This window comes from Giraffa tippelskirchi, chromosome 13 (genome assembly GCF_054371585.1).
Source record: "Giraffa tippelskirchi isolate mGirTip1 chromosome 13, T2T-mGirTip1v1.2.pri, whole genome shotgun sequence".
NCBI lineage: Eukaryota > Metazoa > Chordata > Mammalia > Artiodactyla > Giraffidae > Giraffa > Giraffa tippelskirchi.
Genome location: NC_137287.1, coordinates 68,272,136 through 68,299,643, shown reverse-complemented (window position 1 = coordinate 68,299,643; position 27,508 = coordinate 68,272,136). Strand labels below are relative to the sequence as shown.

The 27,508-nt window shown below is 39.7% G+C and overlaps 1 protein-coding gene across 8 annotated transcripts in view; it reads right to left on the bottom strand.

The window, feature by feature from the left end:
- The window catches only part of OTUD1 (OTU deubiquitinase 1), a 132,509-nt gene that overhangs the window by 14,888 nt on the left and 90,113 nt on the right, over window positions 1-27,508 (bottom strand). For 4 of the 8 annotated variants that reach the window (XM_081556789.1, XM_081556791.1, XM_081556785.1 and 1 more), the window contains 3 exons: window positions 12,426-12,465; window positions 8,351-8,656; window positions 1,425-1,582 (listed from right to left, as the gene is read on the bottom strand). The gene's annotated coding sequence lies outside the window, so the exon portion shown is untranslated. Of the gene's footprint in view, window positions 1-1,366; window positions 1,583-8,350; window positions 8,657-12,425; window positions 12,466-18,209; window positions 18,250-27,508 lie in introns of those variants that run through there. The other 4 variants (XM_081556790.1, XM_081556783.1, XM_081556786.1 and 1 more) reach the window with 4 other exon arrangements.

Sequence of the window (27,508 nt, the reverse complement as noted above, 5' to 3'; positions counted from 1 at the left end):
TCAGAAACAATTATAAAATCGAATGAGGTGCTCCTGACATGGCAGGAAGAGGGTTGAAGAAGCAAAATATCAGGATTGTGCATTCATCAATCCACAAAGCCAGCAAGACTCTCCCTGAATACATGCAAAAAAAAAAAAAAAACCCACCAGAAAACCCACAAGAAAAACAGAACCATAGCAAACAAGAAAACAGCTAGTGTGCAGAAATCACTTAGATAATTTTTGTGCTATAGTTGTGCAATCGTTTTTTTAAAAGACATTTTTTCAATTGCACCATTTTTAAAGTCTTCATCGAATTTGTTACAATATTGCCTCTATTTTATATTTTGATTTTTGGTCCTAAGACATGTGGAATCTTAGCTCCCTAACCAGGGATCAAACCTGCACCCTCTGCATTGGAAGGCAAAATCTTAATCACTGGATCGCCAGGGAAGTCTTAGTCCTTGAAATGAGCTATAGCACCGTGGCAGCCTGGATAGGAGGGAGGTCTGGGGGAGAATGACATGATATGACATGCGTGCTCTGTCATGTCTGACTCTTTGCGACCCTATGGACTGTAGCCTGCTAGGCTCCTCTGTCCATGGGATTTTCCAGGGAAGAACACTGGAGTGGGTTGTCATTTCCTCCTCCAGGGAATCTTCTGGACCCAGGGACGGTATCAGCATCTCCTGCACTGCAGGCAGATTCTTTACGTCTGAGCCATCCAGGAAGCCCTTGGGGGAGATGAATACATGTATATGTATGGCTGAGTCCCTTTGCTGTTCACCTGAAACTACTGCAACATTGTTAATTGGCTATACCCCAATACAAAATAAAAAGTTTAAAAAAATTAGCTATAGCACACCATTAAGTAAGCTTGTTATAAAACTTACATAGTGCTTAACACATATTAGCGGAGATGGCAATGGCACCTCACTCCAGTACTCTTGCCTGGAAAATCCCATGAACGGAGGAGCCGGGTAGGCTGCAGTCCATGGGGTCACTAAGACTCCGACACGACTGAGCGATTTCACTTTCACTGTTCACCTTCATGCATTGGAGAAGGAAATGGCAACCCACTCCAGTGTTCTTGCCTGGAGAATCCCAGGGACGGGGGAACCTTGTAGGCTGCCGTCTATGGGGTTGCACAGAGTCAGACACGACTGAAGCGACTTAGCAGCAGCAGCAGCAGCAACCCATATTAGGCACTCAAAAAATATTATTATCACTGGAACATAAAAAGGTGAGTGAGAGAAATACTGTCAAAATTCTAGTCATCTGCTAAAACTGTCAACCACCTCAAGACTCCCTCAGGATATTATTAAACAGCCAACACTAGGAAGCAGTCAATAAAAATACAGATATCATTCAAAGTAGAGGAACAAAGGAGGTAAATTACACATTTTACTAGAATCATTGAGATTATTTTTTCCCAGGGGACTCACAGTTTTGGCCGTCACTTGCAATATCTTCATGGGGGCTGACAATTGTTAAGTTTCCCAAGAAGCTGGTGATATGATTCAGAGACATCCACCAAATTGTGAAACAAAGCAAATTTGTGAATTTTCATCCATGAATTTCACACTTTTCTAATGCAAATTGCCTGTGAAGGAATCAGAATGAAAAACTCAACCCAAAGTAAAGTGTAAGGAATCTTGGTTTCAGATACCCCAAGAGTGATGACATACAAATACATTCAAAGGAGCTCTGCCTGGTTCCCTTGTCTTCTGTTTTCTCTATACCCCTACTCTTACTTGACCATCCACACAAATAAGCCATTAGACCTGCCCCCACACAGAGAATGTTGACTGCTATGGAAAAAACCAGGCTTAGTCTCCCTGGCCATGAAGCTTCTTATGCCTCCTTCACCCTTAAAACAGATGGAATATTGAGCTGGAAGAGAAAAAGATTACTTGCTTCACACCAAATTCCCATTTTCACCCCCAGGGTTACTCTTTCTATACAAAAGCTCAAGGTTTTGCTAGAAGTGGGTGGGGATCATTTTCCTTCAGTGGCACATTTATATTAATCCATGGCCATCCATGTATTTCAGGATCTATTTGCTGGACAGCACATTTCTCTGAATGTAAAATATTCTATCCCCTGCAGACATCAGTTGTCTCCAAACAGGAAGACTTGACCTTCATTTCAGCAGAGACCGGAAAGGAGTGTCATTTCCTTGTGATATGTTAAACAATGTGACCTCTTGTTGTGCATCAGCCTCGGGCTCCAGCCCACCCTGCATCCCTCTAAACCATTCACTCTTGAAGTTCTTGCCTTAGATCTTTTATTTTGCTTGCTAAGTACTGGAGGTGGATAATGATGCTGGAATGTTGTCAAATTCCTTATGGAAAGAATAGATCTATTTTTGACAGCTCTAAGGGGGCTGGGGCCTAAGCCATAGGTCCCAAGTGATGAAGAATACCTTCTGCAAACCTAGCACACCCCAGCAGGAAGACCGTGCCTCTCTGGAGAGCAGCCACTCTGCTTTAGTCACAAACAAGCCTGATAATAGAAGAATCTAACTGAAGTTGACACATTCTCATTAGAGCAGCTGAAACAAAAGCACATATGGATCTTTCTGAATCATTGAACACACACTGCTTGATAAATTATATTCTCATTTTCCGAGGCTCCGTCTCAGAACATCTAGCAGGTAAGAGCCGGCCTTAGCTCTGGGTTGGTACTTTTCAGCACCCTGAATGGATTCAGTGTAGGAGGGGGAAGGAAAAAGGAAAAGGTAACTGTCAGCTGCTGGCAAGTTTGTCTTCAACAAGGCTTAGCTAAGTGAACCCCAGCATCAAGCCTCAAGACACCAGTGCCTTTTCCAGAACTGCTGCTCTCCATGAAAGAACAGGAATTAAACTAGTGTTAAAAGGGCCGGAAAGGGTGACATTAATCTTTTTCTTGAAACTATGCTCTTTGACTCTCTTCTCTGAGCTATTGGTGATTACGTCATTCTCCTTTGGGCTTTGACTTGGGCAAGAAAAGTGTCCTGAGCAAAAGCAGGTGAGACAGAGCAGGTTGGGCTTTAGCAAGGCCACCCACACAGGTTAGTGCTTCTGTGCTGTGTGACCGGAGCTCCCGTTAACCTCTACATCTCCAGGTTCAAATCTCAGAAAGAGCCTCTGTCCGTGAGGATCTTATCACCAGTGATAGAAACTCACTCTGAACGACTGCAGCAGAAAAAGTACTGGAAGCACACTGGGTAGTTCCCCAAACTGGTCCGCAAGACAAGGGAACAAGGACCGGAAATATGGCGGGTTCCTTTACTGCTGCTGCCCTCTATCTCCAGCTCTGGACACTGGCTCTACTGTCCTTGGGAACTGCAGCTGTCCTCCTTCCATGTTACTCGCTCCTCATTCAACGTTCCAGTGGGATCCTGTGATTGGTTAAGCTAAGGCTTGTTCTCACACTTTGCTGGTGAGGGGGGTGGGGACAAATCAGTTCAGTTCAGTTCAGTTCAGTCACTCAGTCATGTCCGACTCTTTGCGACGCCATGGACTGCAGCATGTCAGGCTTCCCTGTCCATCACTAACTCCTGGAGCTTGCTCAAACTCATGTCCATCGAGTCGGTGATGCCATCCAACCATCTCATCCTCTGTCGTCCCCTTCTCCTCCTGCCCTCAATCTTTCCCAGCATCAGGGTCTTTTCTAATGAGTCAGTTCTTCGCATCAGGTGACCAAAGTATTGGAGCTTCACCATCAGTCCTTCCAATGAACACCCAGGACTGATCTCCTTTAGGATGGACTGGTTGGATCTCCTTGCAGTCCAAGGGACTCTCAAGAGTCTTCTCCAACACCACAGTTCAAAAGCAACTAGGTGGGGACAAATACCTAGCCTTTTTCAGCTTTGTCAGTGGGAAGTAAATGAGTTTGGATGCTTAAAACTCATTTACTCAATGATGCGCAACAGAATCTCCCCACCCCTGACCCACCAGCCAGCCAGTGCATGCTCAGTTGATTCCAACTCTCTGCGACCCCATGGACTGTAGTCCCGCCCGACTCCTCTGTCCTTGGAATTCTCCGGGCAAAAATACTGGAATGTGTTGCCACTGCCTACTCCAGGGGTTCTTCCTGACCTGGGGATTGAACTTGTGTGTCTTGTGTCTCCTGCATTGGCAGGTGGATGCTTCACCAATTGCACCACCTGAGAGAGAAGGTTACCTGGACAAAGTGAAAGTGAAGTCGCTCAGTCGTGTCCGACTCTGCGACCCCATGGACTGTAGCCTACCACGCTCCTCTATCCATGGGATTTTCCAGGCAAGAGTATTGGAGTGCGGTGCCATTTCCTTCTCCAGAGGATCTTCCCAACCCGGGGACTGAACCTGGGTCTCCCGCATTGTAGGCAGACGCTTTACCATCTGAGCCACCAGGGAAGTCAAATGTTCATTCATTTGAGAACCTCTAAATAATTCTGGTAAAATGCAACATAACCAGTTTCCATAGGAAATGGACCACCACCCTCCCTGTACCACCTTCAGTCCCTTCAAATTCTGTCTTGCCCTTATTAAGCAAACACAATTTGAAAAAAGCCATTGGTAATTCTGATGTAAGATCTAACCCTAGTCCTCCAAATCCCTGGGGGAAAACTGCCCTAAAACATGATTCAGATTCCTCTGCCCTACTGAAGTTTTACATTGCCTTTTTTCTAAACTGAAGGTTATTTTAAAATAAAAATGTCTGAACTGCTTAAAAAGAAGAAAGAGAAAAAGGTAAAAGCTATTAGTGATTTTTGAAGAGCAATAATGAAAGCAACATCAAATCCCCAATTTTTCTTCCACCTGAAAAAAAATTCCCAAGAAAAAAGAAATTTAATTTCTCAGAACAGCTTTTAATTTTGTTTTTCTTCTCATTGGCATACTTTTGACAGCCCTACAAGAAAAGATAACAAAAGTAAAAAAAGTTTTTTAGAATCATGACACAGAAATTTTTACTGGTTTTTAAATAGTAGAATGAATACTATTCAGGGTATAGAATCTGCAGAGAGACATAATCTTAGAGGAAAAAAAACACAGAAAATATCTCTTTGTTCTTTTTTTAAATATATGCCACTGCCAAATTCCCCTGAGAAATGGGTTCCCTGCTGGTCTTGCTTCCAGACAGGCAATAAACTATGTGACCCTTGAAATTCCTTTTAGTGAGCCTTAGACACAAGTTGTTAACTAACCCAACACATGGCCAAGCTCCCCCATGGAAGCAAATAGAAAATTGGGCAAATTGCAGAGGATTCATCCTCAACACTTCACCTTCAGTGGCTGCAAAAAGAAAGCTCATTTGAATTCATTGCTTTCCTTTACTCATGAAGATCTTTTCAAAAGGAATTACTTTATAACTCCAGAATAAACACTGAATTTTTGCTTTGTCAGTAGTGATTTGGTTTTTTGGAGAGAAAACATCTTCATGGATCACAAGTATAATTAAACCTTGATTTTATAATGGAAGGAGTTACATAGGTAGAATGATCTTTGCAGTAGTCAAGTAAGGAAGTTTCATAGGAATCGTATATTTTATTAATATAAAACGGTTTTATGATTATAAAATCGCATATTTTATGGTTATATTGGTTACTGATTACTGGCTATACTAATGAAGACTAAGCAATCCAGTAAGTCTATGGGTGTTTCTCTAATGTAGGTGTAACAGTTGGTTCTTTCCAACATTATCCCTTTTGGGGAGCTATTTTGTAAGTGTGGTTATCAATCTACTTTATTATAGCACCCAGAGGATGACTGAACTGAGGAAGACTACAGCTCTGGCTCAAGTCCACCTGGTCCAGATGCTGCCCCTTAAAATAACAGAAGACAGTCTTCAAATTTGAAAAGGTATTAAAAACAAGTAAGCTTTGGTTGAAAATACTTCAACTTAATAACTTGAATCACTAATATAGGGCTAGTAAAGTAATACTCAAAATTCTCCAAGCCAGGCTTCAACAGTATGTAAATCGTGAACTTCCAGATGTTCAAGCTGGATTTATAAAAGCCATCAGAGATCAAATTACCAACATCTGTTGGATCATCGAGAAAGCAAGAGAGTTCTAGAAAAACATCTATTTCTGCTTTATTGACTATGCCAAAGCCTTTGACTGTGTGGATCACAACAAACTGTGGAAAATTCTGAAAGAGATGGGAATATCAGACCACCTGACCTGCCTCCTGAGAAATCTGTATGCAGGTCAGGAAGCAACAGTTAGAACTGGACATGGAACAACAGACTGGTTCGAAATCGGGAAAGGAGTACAGCAAGGCTGTACATTGTCACCCTGCTTATTTAACTTATGTGCAGAGTACTTCATGAGAAACGCTGGGCTGGAAGAAGCACAAGCTGGAATCAAGATTGCAGGGAGAAATATCAATAACCTCAGATATGCAGATGACACCACCCTTATGGCAGAAAGTGAATAAGAACTAAAGAGCCTCTTGATGAAAGTGAAAGAAGAGAGTGAAAAAGTTGGCTTAAAACTCAACTTTCAGAAAACTAAGATCATGGTATTTGGCCCCATCACTTCATGGCAAATAGATGGGGAAACAGTGGAAACAGTGACAGACTTTATTTTGGGGGGCTCCAAAATCATTGCAGGTGGTGACTGCAGCCATGAAATAAAAAGATACTTGTTCCTTGAAAGAAAAGTTATGACCAACTTAGATAGCATATTAAAAAGCAGAGACATTACTTTGCCAACAAAGGTCTGTCTAGTCAAAGCTATGGTTTATCCAGGAGTCATGTATGTTGTGAGAGTTGGACTATGAAGAAAGTTGAGTGCTGAAGAACCGATGCTTTTGAACTGTGGTGTTGGAGAAGACTCTTGAGAGTCCCTTGGACTGCAGGGAGATCCAACCAGTCAGTCCTAAAGGAAATCATCCCTGAATATTCATTGGAAGGACTGATGCTGAAACTGAAACTCCAATACTTTGGCTACCTGATGTGAAGAACTGAGTCATTGGAAAAGACTCTGATGCTGGGAAAGATTGAAGGTGAGAGGAGAAGGGGACGACAGAGGATGAGATGGTTGGATGGCATCACCGACTCAATGGACATGAGTTTGAGTAAACTTCAGGAGTTGGTGATGGACAGGGAGGCTTGGCATGCCTCAGTCCATGGGGTCGCAAAGAGTTGGACACGACTGAGTGACTGAACTGAACTGTACTGAGGATGACTACATCTCTGGGTCCAGTCCACCTGGTCCAGATGCTGCCCCTTAAAATAACAGAAGAGAGTCTTCAAATTTGAAACTGCACTAAAAACAAGTAAGCTTTGGTTGAGAATAATTCAACTTAATGATTTTAATCACTAATAGAGGCAGCAAGTTACAAATAATGCAAGTCCAAGTCCAGCCTGGGTATGGGATTATCTACCCACCAATTTTCTCTTGGTGAAGACTTTGGCCGAGAGCAGTACAGCCAGAGTCAAGATTTCACTGCCCCTTTTTCATTTTCTATTCCTGCCTCTCCATCCTCAATTCTCATTCTTTAATCATGTGCTTCTCACTGGGGAGCACTGACTTGGTGGCTTTCTGGCTTTGTCATTAATGTGTCATTGAAGAGTTCTAGCTCATTATCTTCAATTGCCCAAAGTTTAGCCCTGAGAATACAGTCTTTTGTCTTGAGAGTTCTTGCTGTTGCTAGTGAATACTGCACAAATCTCCACAATGTATAAACTGCAAAAGATGTGGCTTTTCTCAGACCTTTCCAGAGAAAAAGCAATGCAGTGTCACATTTAAGAGACCTCAGTTTTGGAAGAATTTTGACAGTTACTCTCGGTGTGATTTTGCACAAGTTATATAATCTCTCAGAGCCTCAGGAATGTGAAGTCTGTTCCCGTGATTGGCACCTGGTAAAGCACTCACAGAATGGTAGTTGTTCCTATTATTTCTTCAGAATTTCCCCACATGGAGAGGTGGGAACAGGTTCATGGAAATGTAAGAGTTTAGTTGAAACATTGAAAAATAAATATTTTTCCCTTAATAAAATTGATTGTGAACAAGTAACAAAGAGAGATTGCTTCAGGACATCTGGCATGTGAAAATGGCCCCTTTGCAAAGAACTGTATGTCAAGGTATTCATTAAAATGGTACCTTACCTGAGCAATGCAAGTGTTAATAGAATAAAAGAATTTTTCCGCCATCTAAACAAAGCCAGCTATCTACAGTTCATGAGGTGTACATGTTTCATGGGAGAATGAACAAATTATGCCTCTGAAGAGTAGCTGGATATTTATTCTGACACAGCTTCCACAGGACAACTAGCAACCTCATTTGAAGTAAATTCCTTCGTCTAGTCCAATAAGAATAATTGTATTGGAACTGTGCTCCCTGCTCTAAAAAGGGCAAATCCATTTACTGCTGCAGAAAAGTCTCTGAGATGGAACTAACCTATTTGCTTTTGTAGGTTTTGATGCTGCTGAGTAAGCCAATGATATTTCAAGTTGGTGCTGGTTTGGACACAGTTGAGAGAGCTCTGTAGAGTGCTTTTTCTTTAATAGCTCAATCATGACTGCAAAAACATGATCAGTATCAGAGATGTGTAGTAGTAACTTGTCTTGAGAGCAGTGAACTAATGAACATCCATCATGAGATTGTTCGAACATCTTTCACAATTGAATATCTGACTTTAAAAGGAATGCGGTAAAGTCTTCAGCATTTTCATAGCATTTATCTGGAGCAATCAGTAGTCTTTATCTGTAGTTTAAATGCAAAACGAAAAGAAAAATCACATGAATGTTTCATTCAAGGCTGCTTCTGGAACAAAATTAATAATGGCTGCAATTTGCAGAGTTATTCTCTCATGTAGTGGAGGCTAAATCTGACTAATTTAATTTCCTTGCAGTGATGGCTTAAAATATTGCAGAAGAAACAGTCAAAAAACTATGAACATGGCACTACACAATCCTCTCTGACCAATAGCTTTCAGAGAATGCTTACCAAGATTATTCTTAGCTCAGTGATGTTACATGTTTGCTTTCCCTGTAAATCTAACACTGATTTTCCAGATTCATCCATTTTCATTTTTGGTGAATTCTAATTGGTTCCCACTGAGGCTGGGTAGCCACCAACCCGATCATATGCCAGTTTAATGGACTCTAGGGATATTTAACAAATTGTTCACTATTTCACTGTGTACTGAAGGGTAGCTGTAACTATTCTTTTTTCCTGTCATAACCACTGTGGTCATTATGATAGCCCTGCACATGATTTATTTTGTGGTATAATTTTCTATGCAGGGAAAATAATAATGCTGCACCACCTCCATCTCCTCTACTACTGAAAATATGATTAAGATCAAAGACAGACTCCTGCTTATACATGAAAAATAGTAACTGCTAGCCTGTCAATTTATAGAGCAAATTGTGACTCAATTCCATATAACACTGGACATTGAGAAAGATGTATTGCAGTGAAGTCACTGTGAGATCATTCATTATAACTTTTCAAAATGAGCATTTCATCAGCTTGAAAAAATGTAATAGACCTATTCATCAGCTGTTTAATGAATGAGTTTTAAATAACAAGGGGTCGTAGAAAACATCTGAAATATTTGAGTCCAAGCTTTCCCTTCTTTAAAAACAAATCCGTTAGAGGTAAAAAATTGCACTTCATCATACTGCTTATAGACAACAGAGATTCAACTTCCTGATGATAATTTATAAAGCAATGAAATGAAAATATGCAAATTTTCAGGAAGCCTTCAACCTAAGAGGCTTTTCTTGTTTAGAAATTTTAGTCTGTTTGATTCTTTCAATTCAGTGAGTTAACACTGAGCACCACAGACATCTTACATTACAGGGTTAGCTGTGACTTTTAGCTTGAATTCTGGCAAAAGTGCAAACTGAAGGGACAGATGGGAGAGCAGCATGCAAAGATTAGAAGAGCCCCCTCTTAAATGATAATATGCTATAAGCAGAGGCAGGAAGATAATTCTTCTACTGACCTATGGGCGCAAAAAGCGTTGTGACCACTACATTTTAAATGAGCCGAAAGGCCAAATGGCAGAAGGTGCAGAAAGCTGTTATAAATTTTATAACCTGATCTGTTCTCCTCAAATGGGAGTTTAGTATTATCAAGCTACATTGTCATGCAATGAGCACAAAAGGGCATGTCCCCAAACCTCCAGTAACCATCTATTGATTTCTTCACTTTTTCTTCCTTTGCCAGCTCTTTTCCTTTATCTCCTTCCCAAGTGTGCACCACAGTCCCACTGTTACTGTGTTGACTGCTGGAGACCTGGCTGGACTGGTCATCTGATATGTTGCTGGAACTCATCAATTTGGGAGGTATGTTTATTGTGAAATGGTAGGAAGCATGGCAACCCACTCCAGTATGCTTGCCTGGAGAATTCTGTGGACAGAGGAGCCTGGCAGGCTATAGTTCATGGGGTCGCAAAGAGTTAGACACGACTGAGCAACTAACACACATGGATAGAGTCCAGTTTCCTTAACAGATCTAATAATCTCCATGACCTGGTCCCCACTGACATCATTTTGCTTTGATTCTCATTTTTCTTTCTTCTCTTCCTTTTTCTTCATCCTTGCTAACCTGGGTGTGAACATACTACATGAAGTATGAACATTAATCCTTGCCTTAAAAGATTTTCCAGAGAAACCCATGTTAAGAGAATCAGAATAGAAAAATGGTTCTGGAAAGCAGACACACAGGACAGGATTTGAGGTTCAAATTGCCCATTCATCTAAACTACCTCCTTCTAACTTTCAGGCTGCTTTTTTTTTTTTTTTTTCCAGCTGAAATTTAATGCTCTTCTCTTCCTGAATTCTCCATACTTTCCATAAGTGAGCTCACCTCTTCTCATAGCTTCAAAGACCATACTGGCATGATGATTCTAAAATCTTACCTCCAGCTCTGACATTTCTCTTGGACTGCAGATTTACATATCTACCCACCTTACAGACTCATGAACACTTCAGACTCAATATGTTCTGGCCTGAATTCATCATCCACACATTTGATCCAGGCATCAAGTCTTATCTAATCTTCCCCATAAAAGACAAAAAACTGACAAAGTCAAGTCATTCGGTCACGTCCGACTCTGTGCGACCCCATGGACTACAGCCTGCCAGACTCCTCCATCCATGGGATTTTCCAGGCAAGAGTACTGGAGTGGGTTGCTATTTCCTTCTCCAGGGGATCTTCCCGACCCAGGGATCAAACCTGGGTCTCCCACATTGTAGGCAGATGCTTTACTGAGCCACCAGGGAAATCAATCTTCCCCATAAATACATCTCAAAACACTATTTTCTCCATTCTCTCATTATCACTACCATGATTCACCCTATCAACCCACCCACTCTTGCCTGCAGTCACGCCATGATCCTCTCATTGGGTTCACACTTTCTAATCTTTCTCCCTGCAAATCCTTTCTCCATGCTACAGCCAGAGTGATCGCTCTGAACTGCAAACTTAATCATCATTCTCCTGCTAAAACCCTCCAGAGTCTTCCCCACTGTTTTCAGGATACAGTTCAGTCTCCATAAGAGGTCTACTAAGATCCTTCATGAGGTTCCCTACCAAGACCACCAGCCATTATCATCTTCACTTTATATCTTAGCCCTAATGATAGTATTTCAGTGCCTTACAGGTAGCTTGTACTCTCTCTCCTCAAAGCCTTCACATAGGAAGTCCCCTTTACCAATAATACTTTTCTTCTCATGCAGCTCAGTACCAACCAAAAAAATGAACAACTCAATCAAATAATGGGCTGAAGACCTAAATAGACATTTCTCCAAAGAAGACATATAGATGGCCAACAAACTCATGAAAAGATGTTCAACATCACTAATTATTAGAGAAATGCAAATCAAAACTACAATGAGGTATCACCTCACACCTGTCAGAGCAGCCATCATTAAAAAATCTACAAACAATAAATGCTGAAGAGGATGTGGAGAACAGAGAACCCTCTTGCACTGTTGTTGGAATGTAAATTGTTACCACCACTATGGAGAACAGTTCCTTAAAAAATTAAACGTAGAACTACCATATGATCCAGCAATCTCACTCCTGGGCATATACCCAGAGAAATCCATAATTCAAAAAGACACGTGCACCCCAATGTTCATTGCAGCACTATTTATAACAGTCAGGACATGGAAGCAACAGAGGAACAGATAAAGAAGATATGGTACATGATACAATGGAGTATTACTCTTTCATAAAAAGGAATGAAATTGTAGAGATGTGGATGGACCTTAGAGACTGTCATACAGAGTGAATAAGTCAGAAAGAGAAAAACAAATATTGTATATTAGCACATATATGTGGAATCTAGAAGAATGGTATAGATGATCTTATTTGCAAAACAGAAATAGAGACACAGATGTAGAGAACAAACATATGGACACCAAAAGGGAAGGGAGGGGTGGGATGAACTGGGAAATTGGGATTGACATATATATACTATTGATATGTTTAAAATAGATAACCAATGAGAACCTACTGTATAGCTCAAGGAACTCTACTCAGTGCTCTGTGGTGACCTAAATGGGAAAGAAATCCAAAAAAAGAAGGGATATATGTATAAATATAGCTGATTCACTTTGCTATACAGTAGAAACTAACACAACATTGTAAAGCAACTACACTCCAATAAAAATTAATTTAAAAAAATACTTTTCTCATCTCTGCCTTTTCCAACTCAATCCTTCAGTTCTCAAATTTGGCATCAGTTTCTCCCAGAAGCCCCCTAGACTAGGGGTGATGTGATTTATAGCTCCTTGCTATTTTCATTCTGTTATCACACATTACTGTGATTGCTTGTTTAATTGTTATTTCCCCCACCAGACTGTATCACTTGTTTGTTTTGCTTACTGCTGCAGGCCTAATGCAGGGCACAGAGCTTGGTACATAGGAAACACTCCATAAATATTTGATGGATGAATGGCCATCACTTTAAAGAGACAGAATGGCTCCTAAGCAGAGTTAATTCCACCATGATATGATTAAGTGTATTGACATGTCTAAATAAAGAATGCATCAGTCATTAAAACGACATGGTCAGTTAGGAAACACAAAACAAGGTGAGTCACTGAGGTAGATGCTAGAATACCTATCCAAGCACATCTAGGGATGGAGTATTAGCTAATGGACTTCAAATAATGTAGTCCCATTAGTAAGAACATCCCTTTTAGGAAAAGGTTATCTCCAGCTCTTTTAGCCAGATGCTATTAACTCCCCACTCTCTAATTCCATGCTCATGTAAAATTTTATAATTATCACATGGCTTCTCATGTAAGTCTGTTTACACGGAGAATGACGTGCAGATTCTAAGTATTTCAGGTCTCTGTAACAGTGATTTCTCACTGTAAATTAATGAATTGCCTTTGGATTATAATGTGCACGCATCATGAGCTGACCAGGATGGGGTCCTATCTACTCTTTGCTCTGTGGACATTTCAGTGGCTCTTACTTCACTTCTCAGGTTCAGTGGCCAACGGTGGCAGGGGCAAGTCCCAGGAAGCCCATAACAGAGAGTGGAAGGAGCTAGACAAGAGGCAGGGGTCATACTCTATAAATGTCAGTTCTTTTCAGCCAGGATTCTTTGCCAAGGAACCACAGCTCACAAGCAGGCAGTTTTTGTAATATTTTGTTCTCTGGTACACAGACTGAGTTATCTTAAAAATTTCCTCACCAACCTGAGTAATTTCTAAATTACACACAAAAATGAAAAAATTTTCAAAGCAATTTATTTGAAAGTGACCACAGGCAATATAAAGATCATGGGCAATGAAGGTTTTGGGTATGTTTAAAAACCACAGGAATAGGAGTTTATACCAAAAGAAAATAGATGGTCTTCCCTTGTTGGTGGGGAAACAAGAAGCAGAAAAATTCCAAGAACACTTATTCTTACAATCAATCTATATGTTAAGAGATGGTTCAACAAGTAAAATACAGTTTATCAGGTTTCCATACATTTTCAAGGTATATTTCTATATATATTTAACTTTTATAAAATGAATGAAATTAGCTGCATTAATTTAGTAAAAGGACTAATGCAAGTAAGCCAGGTATGAAATTGTACAATTGATGTGGGAACCATATAGAAATAGATACATTATACCTCATGGACACTCTTCAGCAGGACATTAAAATGTCAGCAATTAATGCTGTCTTTCTTACAGGAAAGTACAACACCTCATTTAGAGTTTTGTCCTTTAAAACCAAAAAGGACATGGGATAATTGGAAGCAGCCTTGGAATCATGCCATTTATGAATTTTTCTCAGAGTGAGTATTGGTCTATGGCCTTCAGTTCAGTTCAGTCGCTCAGTCGTGTCAGACTCTTTGTGACCCCATAGACTGCAGCATGCCAGGCTTTCCTGTCCATCACCAACTCCTGGAGCTTGCTCAAACTCATGTCCATTGAGTCGGTGATGCCATCCAGCCATCTCATCCTCTGTCATCCCCTTCTCCTCCTGCCTTCAATCTTCCCCAGCATCAGGATCTTTTCTAATGAGTCAGTTCTTTCCATCAGGTAGCCAAAGTATTGGAGTTTCAGCTTCAGCATCAGTCCTTCCAAAGAATATTCAGGGCTGATTTCCTTTAGGATGGACTGGTTGGATCTCCTTGCAGTCCAAGGGACTCTCAAGAGTCCTCTCCAACACCACAGTTCAAAAGCATCAATTCTTTGGCACTCAACTTTCTTTATAGTCCAACTCTCACATCCATACATGACTACTAGAAAAACCATACCTTTGACTAGATGGACCTTTATTGGCAAGGTAATGTCTCTGCTTTTTAATATGCTATCTAGGTTGGTCATAACTTTTCTTCTAAAGAGCAAGTGTCTTTTAATTTCATGGCTGCAGTCACCATCTGCAGTGATTTTGGAGTCCAAAAAAATAAAGTCTGTCACTATTTCTACTGTTTCCCCATCTATTTGCCATGAAGTGATGGGACCAGATGCCATGATCTTAGTTTTCTGAATGTTGAGTTTTAAGCCAACTCTTTCACTCTCTTCTTTCACCTTCATCAAGAGGCTCTTTAGTTCTTCTTCGCTTTCTGCCATAAGGGTGGTGTCATCCGCATATCTGAGGTTATTGATATTTCTCCCGGAAATCTTGATTCCAGCTTGGGCTTCATCCAGCCCAGCGTTTCTCATGATGTACTCTGCATATAAATTAAATAAGCAAGGTGACAGTATACAGCCATGACATACTCCTGTTCCAATTTGGAACCAGTCTATTGTTCCATGTCTGGTTCTAACTGTTGCTTCTTCACTTGCATACAGATTTCTCAGGAGGCAGGTCAGTGGTCTGGTATTCCCATCTCTTTAAGAGTTTTCCACAGTTTGTTGTGATCCACACAGTCAAAGGCGTTGGCATAGTCAATAAAGCAGAAGTAGATGTTTTTATGGAACTCTCTTGCTTTTTCAGTGATCCATCAGATGTTGGCAAGTTGATCTCTGGCTCCTCTGGCTTTTCTAAATCCAGGTTGAGTATCTGGAAGTTCATGGTTCACATACTGTTGAAGCCTGGCTTGGAGAATTTTGAGCATGGCCTTATTTCTGTTCTTATATTGGGCAGGGGAGGGGGGTCCAGTTAAATTAATGCAAAGTAAAAACATGTTTAGCATTAGATTATTCCTTTCATTTCTCTGGTGACGAGCAAAACATGAGTTTCCTTTAATTAAAGTGTGTATGGGAAATGCTAATGAAAGTTTCCCTAAGATGATAACAACTTTGGAAAATAAATCTGATCATACACTTAAGAGAACAAAAAAGAGGAGAAAGAAAAGAAGAAAAGCAAAACAATTTAACCTAATCAAAAAGAAAGAGTTAGTGACTTTCTTCAGTCTCTTGACATTTAGCACCCTGAAAATTACAGCTTGGCGTTTCAAGAAGAGAAGGCAATGGAATGAAGATGTTTTACTTGTTAATAAAAACAGAGGTAAAAATTATAGTTACAGGAAATCTGAGAAAGCAAGCAAAATGTATCAGCATTCAATCAGTACATAAATAGTGGGATAGAAGCTTGCTTTTCAATTTTTCAGGGAGGTGAACATAGATTGAAACTTTTATTATTCATTTTTCATCTTTTGTAATTTTTTTACCTCCTAATTCTTAATCTTCATTAACTCTTTTGATGAAATGTGGAGTTACTTCCTGCTCTTTCCTTTAGTATGTGAGGCACCATTACATAACCATTCTCTGTCAGACACACCTGCACCCACTTGCCAACTCATGTTGTCTGAACACAGAATGAGTGGCACCCATGAAAGACTTACAGGATGGCTGTTTGTGATGGAAAGAAGTGTATTATCCAACTTTCATTCTGAAGGTAAAAAAGCAGGAGACTAGAGAGAGGATTCAGGGTACCTGATATGCAGCTGCTTAGTGTCTGAGCTGGGGTAGAAACTCACAGGTCCTAAGTTCTACATCTCAAGCTTCCTCCAGCACACATGCTCTTCCAACCCTCACAGAGTATCAGGGAAATGACACTGACCAGCGATCGCTGGATTTAGATCAGCCCCAGCTGCTCATCAGATGTGTATGTTTCAGTCGCTCAGTTGTGTCTGACTCTTTGTGACCCCATGTCCTGTAGCCTGACAGGCTCCTCTGTCCATGGGATTCTCCAGGCAAGAATACTGGAGTGAGTTGCCACTTCCCTCTCCAAGGGATCTTCCCAATCCAGGAATCAAACCCAGGTCTCCTGCATTGCAGGCAGATTCTTAACCATCTGAGCCATTAGGGAAGCCTCATCAGATGTGTGATTGGAGGCAAATCCTGAGAGTCTTGGAGGACCACTTTCCCAACCTTTCAAACATAGGGTTGAACTTGATGTATCTAGCTTAACCTTAAACTGTAGTAATTCTCCAGTTGAGAAAAACCATCTATATCCTTTCTTCTTTAAAATCAGTTCTAATGAAAGTAAGTTGGATTTATATAATGAAGGGAGCTTCTGGTTGATAGAATTATAGAACCATTTTTACTACTGCTCTTCACCAGTGACTCACTCTCCTTGGGTGGCCCCGACACACCTAGAGAAAGATTTCATCTTTAGACTGTGCATCTGAAACTGATGAGATGCTGGGACACCACCTTCTCCCTCAGAATTCCTCCCTGGGAGGTCTATCTGTAATGCTTCATTCTGGGCTGAGATAGGGACTGGGGACTAAACACTGGAGCAGACTCAAAGTGCCAGGAAAACCCTTGAACGTCACTGCTTTCCATAGGTGAGTTTGGACTACCAATCTAAGGTCCTCTTTACCCAAAATGAAATCTCCACCACTGTCTACACTGGGGCCAATAAGCAGACTTTCAAAGAGAGATACACACTTTTAGTCTTCCTCAAGGGGCTCTTTAAAGGGGCTGAAAATATTCCATTGAAGGGAAAAGGAAGGGACACCTAGTTTCTTTTTCATGTGGCTCAGAAGAGCAATCTCAGATGAGAAATACTGTCAAATAATTTCTATTATTGGGCTGAATTATGCCCCCCCCATTCATAAGTTGAAGCCCTAAGGCTCTAGTACCTCAGAATGTCGCTGTGTTTGGAGACAGGATACTTAAAATATAATTAAGTTAAATGAGTTCACTAGAGAGGGCTCTAATCTAGTACAACTTGGTGTCCTTATAAGAAGAGGAAGTTTGGGCACAATTACAAAGGGAAGACCATGTGAAGACATAAGAGAAGAAGTCACCTGCACACCAAAGAGAGAGACTTCAGAGGGAAACCAGCCCTGAATGAAACCTTGATCTTGGCCATCTAGCCTCCAGGACAGAGAGAAAATAAATTTCCGTTGTTTAATCCACTCAATTGATGGTACTTGGTTATGCCAAGTACCCATTCATGTATTGATGGACACTTAGGTTGCTTCCATACCTTGGGAATTATAAATAATGCTGCTAGGCACTACTTACAGTAGCCAAGACATGGAAGCAACCTAAATGTCCATCGACAGAGGAATGGATAAAGATGATGTGGTACCTATATACAATGGAATATTACTCAGCCATTAAAAAGAATGAAATAAACTACTTGTAGCAACATGGATGGACCTAAAGAGGGTCATACTGAGTGAAGTAAGCCAGACAGAAAAGGAGAAATATCATACGACATTCCTTACATGTGGAATCCAAAAAGAAATGGTACAAATGAACTTAGTTACAAAACAGAAAGAGACTCAGAAAACGAACTTATGGTTGCCAGGGGAAATGGATAGTTAGAGAGTTTGGAAAGGTCATGTACACACTACTATATTCAAAATGGATAACCAACAAGGGTCTACTGTATAGTACATGGAACTCTACTCAATGTTATGTGCCAGTCTGGATAGAAAGGGTGTTTCGGTGGGAATGGATGCACATATATGTATGGCTGAGTCCCTTCCCTGTTCACCTGAAACTATCACAACATGGTTATCAGCTATACCCCAATACAAACTAAAAAGTTTAAAGACTGAAAATAAAAATAATGCTGCTATGAATATTCGGGTGCATGTATCTTTTCAATTTAGTGTTTTTGGACAAACCATAATTTTTAACTATTCCTTTGCTTTTAGTTATTTTCATTGTTTCCATCTTTATCATTATAAAAATACCATGAAAGATATCCTCATAAATATATCATTGTGCTTTGTTTCCCAAGAACAAATTTATGGAAGTGGAACAGTTAAGTCAAAAGTATACATATCATTAAAGTTTTAACATATATGTCAAATGTTCATTCTTAAAGGTTTTACCAGTTTATACTTCCCTTTTAGTGTATCAGGAATTTAGCTTCCAATAATAATTATTATTATTCTAATGTTAATTGGGCATTTACCATGTGCCAAACAATATATTAAACACTTTATTTCACTAATTCTCTCAAAAACTCTGTGAGGTGGTTACTAATATTATCTACATTTTATAAATGACAAAAATAGGCCAAGTTCCCTTCATTAGTAAGAGGAAGAGCTAGGAAGCAAACCCAGTCTATCTGACTGGAGAAAATTCCTGTATCCTTCACCAATCCTGAGTATTATGATTTCTTATATCTTTGAAAATTTGATAGGCAAAAAAAAAAAAAATAGATTTTTAACTTGCATTTGTAGGTTTATTAATTAGTTTGTGTGTGCTTAGTTACTCAGTCATGTCCAACTCTTTGTGACCCCATAGACTGTAGCCCACCAGTTCCTCTGTCCATGGGATTCTCCAGGCAAGAATACTGGAGTGGGCTGCCATACCCTTCTCCAAAGGATCTTCTGGACTCGGGGATCAAACCTGGGTTTCCTGCATTACAGACAGATTCTTTACCGTCTGAGCCACCATGGAAGCCCATTAATTACTTTGAACTTCCCCTTTTCTATGTTTTGACCATTTTGCTGTATTCCTTTTATTCAGAGCGAACTGCCTATCTTTGTTGTCTTTTCTGCTATCGGTGTGTAAACTCTAGGACACTAAATATTGAAGCTGCTATATACTCAGAATACTCAGGCAGACTCTCTGAAACCTCATCTCATTAAGAATTGGAACAGACACTTTGGATCAGTCACTGCAGCCAAATTTAGGATAGTTCTCCTCATCTTGTAAGTAATATGCATTTAGAAATGACACACCCAGTTAACTCCTTTGGCAGCACTGTAAACTGTTTTGATTTGAGTGGTTTCCTAAGTTTTTAATGAAATCCAGCTTTATTGTTTCTAACAAATTTGACACCTTTTGCTCAAATTCTGAAAAGAAAGGAAAAAGCAGGGGTTGGGGGAAGAACCAACAACACTTCCTTAGGCTAACTTCTTCTTTGTGTAATCACCAAAATGTTACAGCACATCTGAAACTAACATAATATTGTAAATCAACTATATTTCAATTTTTAAAAAATGTTACAGCAACCCAGCCTGAAGAACAGAAGGAGGATGCACAATTTACCTGGCAGTGGTGACAGGGAGCTGGTGGAGAGAGTAGGACTTGTTTTTTGCACTTGTTTTGTGCTATAATCAGCCATTAGCCTTGCAGAAACATTTACCTTGGAGATAGGTTCAATGTGTAGGATGGATAATTACATGTCGAGGAGCTTAATTTAGGATAAGAGAAGCCACTAATTCACAGCAGTCACACAAGGCTCCAGTGTGCTGTTCAGTCCCATTGCTCCATAGTGTGGGACCAAGTCAGGGTTCCATTAACCAAGTGTGTAGATCAAGGTGGCAAAGAGACAGCAGCTTCAGTTTGGAGAGTAATTAATAGATGCTCCCTGTTCAATGTTCTAAGTGCCAAATTTACAATCAGAATACCAGGGAAAATCCTTTAGCTCCCCTTAACAATTGCTTTGTCTGTTTTTGCTAATTTAAAGAGAAAGAGGGAATTCCTTGACCATCAGTGGTTAGGACTTCTGGCTTCTAATGCAGGGGGTACAGGTTTGATCCCTGGTTGGGGAGCTGAGATCCTACAGGCCTTGTACCAAAAAATCAAAACATAAAACAGAAATGATATTGTGACAAATTCAATAAAGACTTTAAAAAATGGTCCACATAAAAAAATCTTAAAAAAAACAAAAAGAGAGAAGGGAAAACTCTCTTTGAAACCCGGTTGATTGGCCCTGGGTTCAGAGGACTTGAGCATTAAGACGTGTTGATCTTTTAATCATTGAGAGCAGTCTGGGAATTGTTGACCTCCAGCCTTATTTGGCTTATCAGCAGTCACAGTCAGCAGTGTCTGTGGGGTAACCAAGCTGAAGGGAGTTGAATTGTTTAGATGGCAGTGTCATTGCCAACAATGTTCATGAGTCCCCTGACATGGCTTTGTGAGCTGCCATTCACAACAGCCAGGTGGCCGGCAAAGCATAGGCATGGGAGTTATTCTATGCCAATATTCCCTTGGATCGCTGCAGGAATTGTGACATGCTGGGAGCTTTACTTTAGATTACTCTGTAACCACTATCAAATCATACAAAAATTGGAGTTGAAGCTGCTTTCATCAAATTCCAAAAGAAATATCATTAATATGCATCTGTGCCAAAGTATATATAGTCTCTTCGAAAAGCTTTATAATCAAAAGTAGCCAATTAAGATGACCTTAAAGTAGCCATGGGAAGAGGTTCATACTCATCATTAGTGCCTCCAAAAGAAAACTTACAGAAGAACGTGGCTGAAGGAATGTACACTGTCAGAAGTGTAGGAATGTTCCCTTCCCATTGGCCTTACTGATAGTCCAGGAAAGAATCAGGGCTACTGCACCCCATCGGGGTGCCCTGGTACTTCTGCTTTTTTCAGCAAGGGCTCAGGGAGCCACACAGCTGCCTGCAGACTAAGAGAAGGATCAGCTAAAGCCCTGCTCAGAACCATTCTGCCATTGACCTGGATAAATCCAGATAACCACTTCATTTTCCCTAAGGGGATAAAGGGAGACCTGCTCAGACACTAGCTGAATGCGAAGTCCACAGATAGAATGCTTTCTTGGGGTCTGTGAAAACAAGTGGACAGGACATTGCTGTTTCTTTTCCAGATACCAGATATGGCATAATTGGGATCTGAAAAAAAAATTAATCTAACAAATGGATCCAAAAGGCAAACTCACTCAAATGCCTCTCTGAAGAAAAGGTTACTATGTCCTAGATTAATATCAATTTCATCTAGCAAATAGTTTGTAAGGAAGCTTTTTTTTTTTTTTTTTGGCCCTACTATGCAGCAAGTGGAATCTTAGTTCCCCCACCAGGGGTTGAACCCACATTCCTTGCATTAGAAGTACAGAATCTTAACCACTGTTCTGCCAGGGAGGTTCCAGGAAACATCATTTTTAAAAACACAACCAATTCATGTTACCAGTCATTTTTCATAAACAAAAACTATTTTACATTTTAAGACACAATGGAACACTATTTCCCTCAGAAGATACAACTATTGTAAATTTGGATGGGTTGTTCTATAATTGTTTGGAAATTATAAATATGTCTGGGTTTAGCTAGGATATTTTTTATCCAAAATTACATCAAGTATAAATAGTGTGACTAAACTCTAATTACCAAGAAAAGATAATTACAAGCAAAACAAATAAAGCTAATCAAAATCATTAGCAGAACTTGCTAATCAATCACTCAAATCCCATTTGGCCATCCAGAAGCCTAGAAGTGTATACAGCAGGGAAGATGGGGCATTAATTAAAAGGACACCTCTGAGAATCCCAGAGATTGACAAAGCAGTGACAATATCCATGAATAATATTTGCAGAAGTGAAATTGGAGATAAAGGTATCAATTGGGAACATGCTACTTTTTAAAATATCATGACTAAGGCCAGTCATTTCCTGATGGTGCTTTAAGATGCTTCTAGCAAAGCTTATCTATTTATAGTTTCTGATTGTCATTATACCACCCAAGTGGCTTGAGACAAGGAAATAGGATCCCAAATAGTTTAGCACTCTTTCCTTTCCTCAGAGGAAATGGGTTTTAGTCTTCAAAATCAGATCCCTGTCTCATCTCTCCTATTGACCCTTCCTCAGTCAACTTGAGATGCACCCCCCTCACTCACCAGGAGAAATCTCAGCTCAGCATGCACGAACTGGCGTTCTCAGCACTTTAATTTCACTCCTTTATTTCAAAAGTGAAATGCTCAAAAAGAGCACACACAATGCAAACACACCTTCAAAAGGAATAAGGTGACTTGCGATAAACAGTATGAGAAGCAGAAATAAAGATGGGAGAAAATAGTAGCTACACATAAGAAAATATATCATGGATGAGGAAAAATCATCTTTGCAGTTGCCAGGCTCAGACAAGGAGAAGATACTTACTGAAAATAAAAGAATTAATCCACAGAGAATTATAGAAATGGAAGACTAAATAGTTCATTAAAGAAATTTAGTCACATTCATTTCCTAGATATAAGGAAGATTTTTAAAAAATGCAAATATAAGATATTTTTTTAAACATGTGAAAACCCCATTGAGGTAATCTCAGAGGAGGCTTAGTGAACAGTCAAAAAATTCACTATGGTCCAGTGGGAAGGGGTCCAGCTGCACCGCAGTATCTCTAGAGAGCTGGAACTCCCGTCCTTGCCCAGGTAAGACTAAGGGATGGTCCCTGCTCTGGTGTCAACAGAGACCAAGTGGGCAATATGGACACCCCAGACTCCCCTGGACCACCCAGATTCCCGTGGCAGTAATAGGATCTCTTTTCCCTGACAGAGCACTGTCAGAAACTGTCAGCAAAAACAGAAGATTTACATAAGACCTAGATTATCCTAACATAATATGAAAATGTCCAAATTTTCGTTAAAAAAATCAATGGATGCTAATCTCAAGTGACAAGAGATTTCAGGACTATCTAACAAATATTTCAAAGCAGCCATGATGAAAATGCTTCCAAGACCAATTATTAACACACTTGAAACAAATGAAAAACAGAAAAATTGTTCAGTGAGAAAAATTGTCTCAGAGAAGAATTAGAAGATAATAAGGAAAAGCCAAATGGAAATTTTAGAACTGAAAAACACAGTAACTGAAATTAAAAACCCAGTGGATGGATTCAATATTAGAACGGAGAGGAGAGAGGAAAGAATTAGTGAATTGGAAGATAGAACAGTAGAAATTATTCAATCTGAACAACAGAGAAAAGGAAGAGAGACTCAGGGACCTGTAGAACTCTAAGAAAATATTTTAATATTTATGTCATCAAATCCTGAGGTAGGAGATAGGTGGACTCCAGGTTGGAAATTTATAATCAGTCACCCTTCTACTTGTACTTCTTGAGATAAGAAATAGGTGGGCTCCAGTTGAGGAATTTACAGCCTCCAGCCTCACTGTGAACTCCTTTGCCTTTTCGTATAAATTTTGGCATAGTCTTAGGTATGTTTGCAAAAACTCACTGGAATTTTGATAGGATATATATTAAATCTGATATCAATTGGGGAAGAACTGACATCTTTACTTTGTTGAGTCTTCTAATCCATGAACACAGTATCTCTCTCTCCTTATTTACATCTTTGATTTCTTTCATCAGTGTTATGTAGTCTTTTTCATATAGTCCCATACATGTTTTGTTAGCTTTACACATCTAAGTTTTGGGGTTTTTTTCGAGTGATTGTGAATAGTATTGTCTTTTCCATTTAGGTATCTATGTGTTCAGCCTACCTGACTTCAGGATGTACTATACAGGTACAGTAATCAAAACCATGATATTGGTGAAGGAATCAACACATAGATCAACAGAACAGAATAGAGAACCCAGAAATAGACTCTCACAAATAACACTCAGCTGATCTTTGACAAAGGTACAAAAATAATTCAATGGAAAAAGAGGTTTTCAACAAATGGTACTGGAGCAACTGAATATCCACAGGCAAAAAAATAAATAAAAGATAAACTTCAATCTGTCTTATAATTTACATAAAAATTAACTCAAAATGTATCACAAACTTAAATGTCAAGTTATAAAACTTTTAGAAAAAATAGGAGAAATTCTTTGGGATCTAAGGCAGAATTCTTACACATTACAGTGAAGTGGAGGATATCTTCCTGGCCACTTAAAGCATCATCAGAGGGACGCCACGTGTTCAGTGAGATGGAAAGAGCAGAGACAATCACAAGTCTCACACAGGAGGTAAGCCTGCCCAGATGTACTGGAGGTAATGGCTATAAAGATCACAGAAAGGGTAGACAGACCCAAAACTGGGCAGAAAATTAAGAAGCCTTCTCAAGAAGGGTAGTTTACATGAAGCATCAAATGGAAATAGAATCATGAAGTTCAATCTTAGTAAAAAAAGAAAAAAAACAAATTTCCTTCAATGCTTTTTCATTCCACTTTGCATATCCCCTTTACTTCCACTGACTGACTTATTCATTCAGCAGGCATTTACTGAATACCTACTACACACGAGGAAGGCTCTCTGAGGAAAAGTCACAAATATGAAAGGGAAGCTCTCTTCCCTTGAAAATATAACCTAGTGGGAAGGACAGGAATGCTAAACAAGGCATAATTGACCCAAATACGAATTGAAATATAAGCAGAGTTCCAATAGGTCAGGGCAATAAATACACCCCACCAGTTGTTGCTCAGCCCCTGTAGATGACCCATGTCTGCCCAAGAGTCTGAATATCTTATCCTGACTTACTTTTCTCCAACACAAATGACCTCAGGACTCTACTACTTGCTATGGTTAACCAGATAAATTAATGTCAATGAAGGTATCAATGCCTAATTCTGGCTTAGCCTATAATTCTTCCAGATAATGTAATTTGTGGGGATAGGTAGATAAAAGCTTTAGTTAGTTCACACTTCACAGGAAAAAAGGAGAAAGAACAAGGTCTTTGAGGACTGGAGGCATTCTTGACAACCCTAGAACCTCCAGAATACAAGGGGCTGATCCCAAATGATCTCATCTCTGAGAGGAAAGTTCTGGGTGAGGGTCAACTCACTAAAATAGCTTTTGAATTTAATGTTGTTGTTGCACAAATATTATTAAATCAACTCTAGCTAAAAACCAGAACATATTCATTTGTCATTAGCTTGAGCCGATTGTATAATGTGACTCATTAATCTTTTTCACTGAACTAATCTTAGGTTGCAAAATAATTCCATCTCCTGGGTATCAGTCCAATCATCAGGCTGTAACTAGATTTCTAAAGACTTCCTTGATTGTGATGAACTCTTTCCTTACTGACGTCACTTGCTACATAAGCAGCAAGATCAATACAAAATAGTGACTTAGATGTTGGGCACATCTGAAAATGCACATCTGAAAATAACACATAGGTTACGTGAATTTCTTGAATACATAATGTATACCAGCCCTGTTCACATCTATCATTTTATCTAATTCATATTAACTACTTGCTGAGATGGAACTGGAGCTCCACTTTAAAGTTGCAGAAAGAGAAATTCCAAGAGGTTGAATGACTTTTCCAAGGTCACACAGACAGGAAGTGGTGAAGCCAGGATTTAAATTCAGGTCTATCTCACATTAAAGCTTATATATTTCTCATGGCAGGTACTAACCCCCAGTACTTGTGAACGCAATCTTATTTGGAAATAGTCTTTGCAGATATAATTCCATTAAGGATCTCAAGATGAGATCATCCTGAACTTAGACTGGGCCCTAAATACAGTTACAAGTTTCCATATAAGAGACAAGAAAGGAGAAGAGGAGAAGACATGGGAGACATAGTGTCCAGGTAAAGATGAAGACATAACTTGAAGTTATGCAACTACAAGCCAAGGAACACCAAGAATTGCCAACCACCACTACAAACTAGGAGAGAAACATGGCATGGATGCTGTCTCAGCACTTCCAGAAGGTATCAACCATGTCACCATCTTGATTTTTCACTTCTGTGCTTCAGAATTGTGAAAGAATAAATTTTTGCTGTTTATAGAATTTTTCCTTCGCATCCCATTCCACATGCAGTTTGGAGGCAGAAGGACTAAATAATTATTTGTCACTTTCACTGAAGATAGAATGGGAATACATGCCTTATGTTTCAAAAGTTGCAAAAGTTTTCCTAAATAATAATGCTTGTGAGCCATGGCACTATGTAACCACAGGCTGTCTTTGAGATATTATTAGAATAGACTGAACGATGGAATGGAAGTCCTGTCTAAAAGCAGAGGTTGAGTTAGAACAGCAAGCTTCTAAAGTTCACATCTCAGATCCACCTACCCTTCTATCTTTACTGACTTTGGAAGACGTTAACATCGTCAAGGTGGAACTCTCTAATATTAAATTCTGTGTGTTTCCAAGCTCAAATCAATCAAAGCAGAGAAGTCATAATGAGTGTCCACAGCAGGTCTTAAAGACTAGGTCAAGTTGAGGTCACCAAACCTCTTCATCCCTTTAAAGTGAAGAGAAGGACAAATACAAAGGAGGTAGTTCCTAACTCACCACTAGGTCAAAGAATGGCCATCTAGGCGGTCTCTCTCTCAAGTTCAAGCCACTCCCAATCAAAAAAAAAAAATGATGAGTAAGATAGAAGCTGGTGTTTTTGTCCATGGCCACAATTTTCCCCATGTTCCATCCATTTCTGCCTTCCTATGCATTCCTTTAGTTTGAGTATCAAATCATAAATATAATACATAATATTTCATTATAGGTTTAGCCACATGCTATAACACTTCCTTAGGAATCCTTGGACAGAGGAGCTTGGTGGGCTACAGTTCATGGGGTCACAAAGAGTCAGACACAACTGAGCTACTAACGCTTTCATAACATTTTCTTAGTTTTAAATAATGTATTGCTTTCACCAATAAAAGAATACAATAAGGTTTAATAGCAAAAGCCATATGCCTGAAACCACAATTTGTCTCTTTTCTTACAAGTATGAGCAGATGGCTACAAGCCTATTAGGATGACTCAAACTTAATACATGATTCTGATTCATTTCCTTTGATGAGCAGAAGGGGTTTCAGCTTGAATCTACACTGTTGTCATCCTAGGCTTCAGACTTTCTTGTTATTTCTAGACGTGCCCAGTGATGGGACACCAAATATCTATGAGACCGTGACTGAAGAGACTGGTAATCAGGCACACAAGTTTGGTTAGGGCCCCACACCCAGGTGGACAACTGGAGAAGAATGAGATGTTGAACTCAGTGGAATTACACAGCACATCCAGCAAACCCA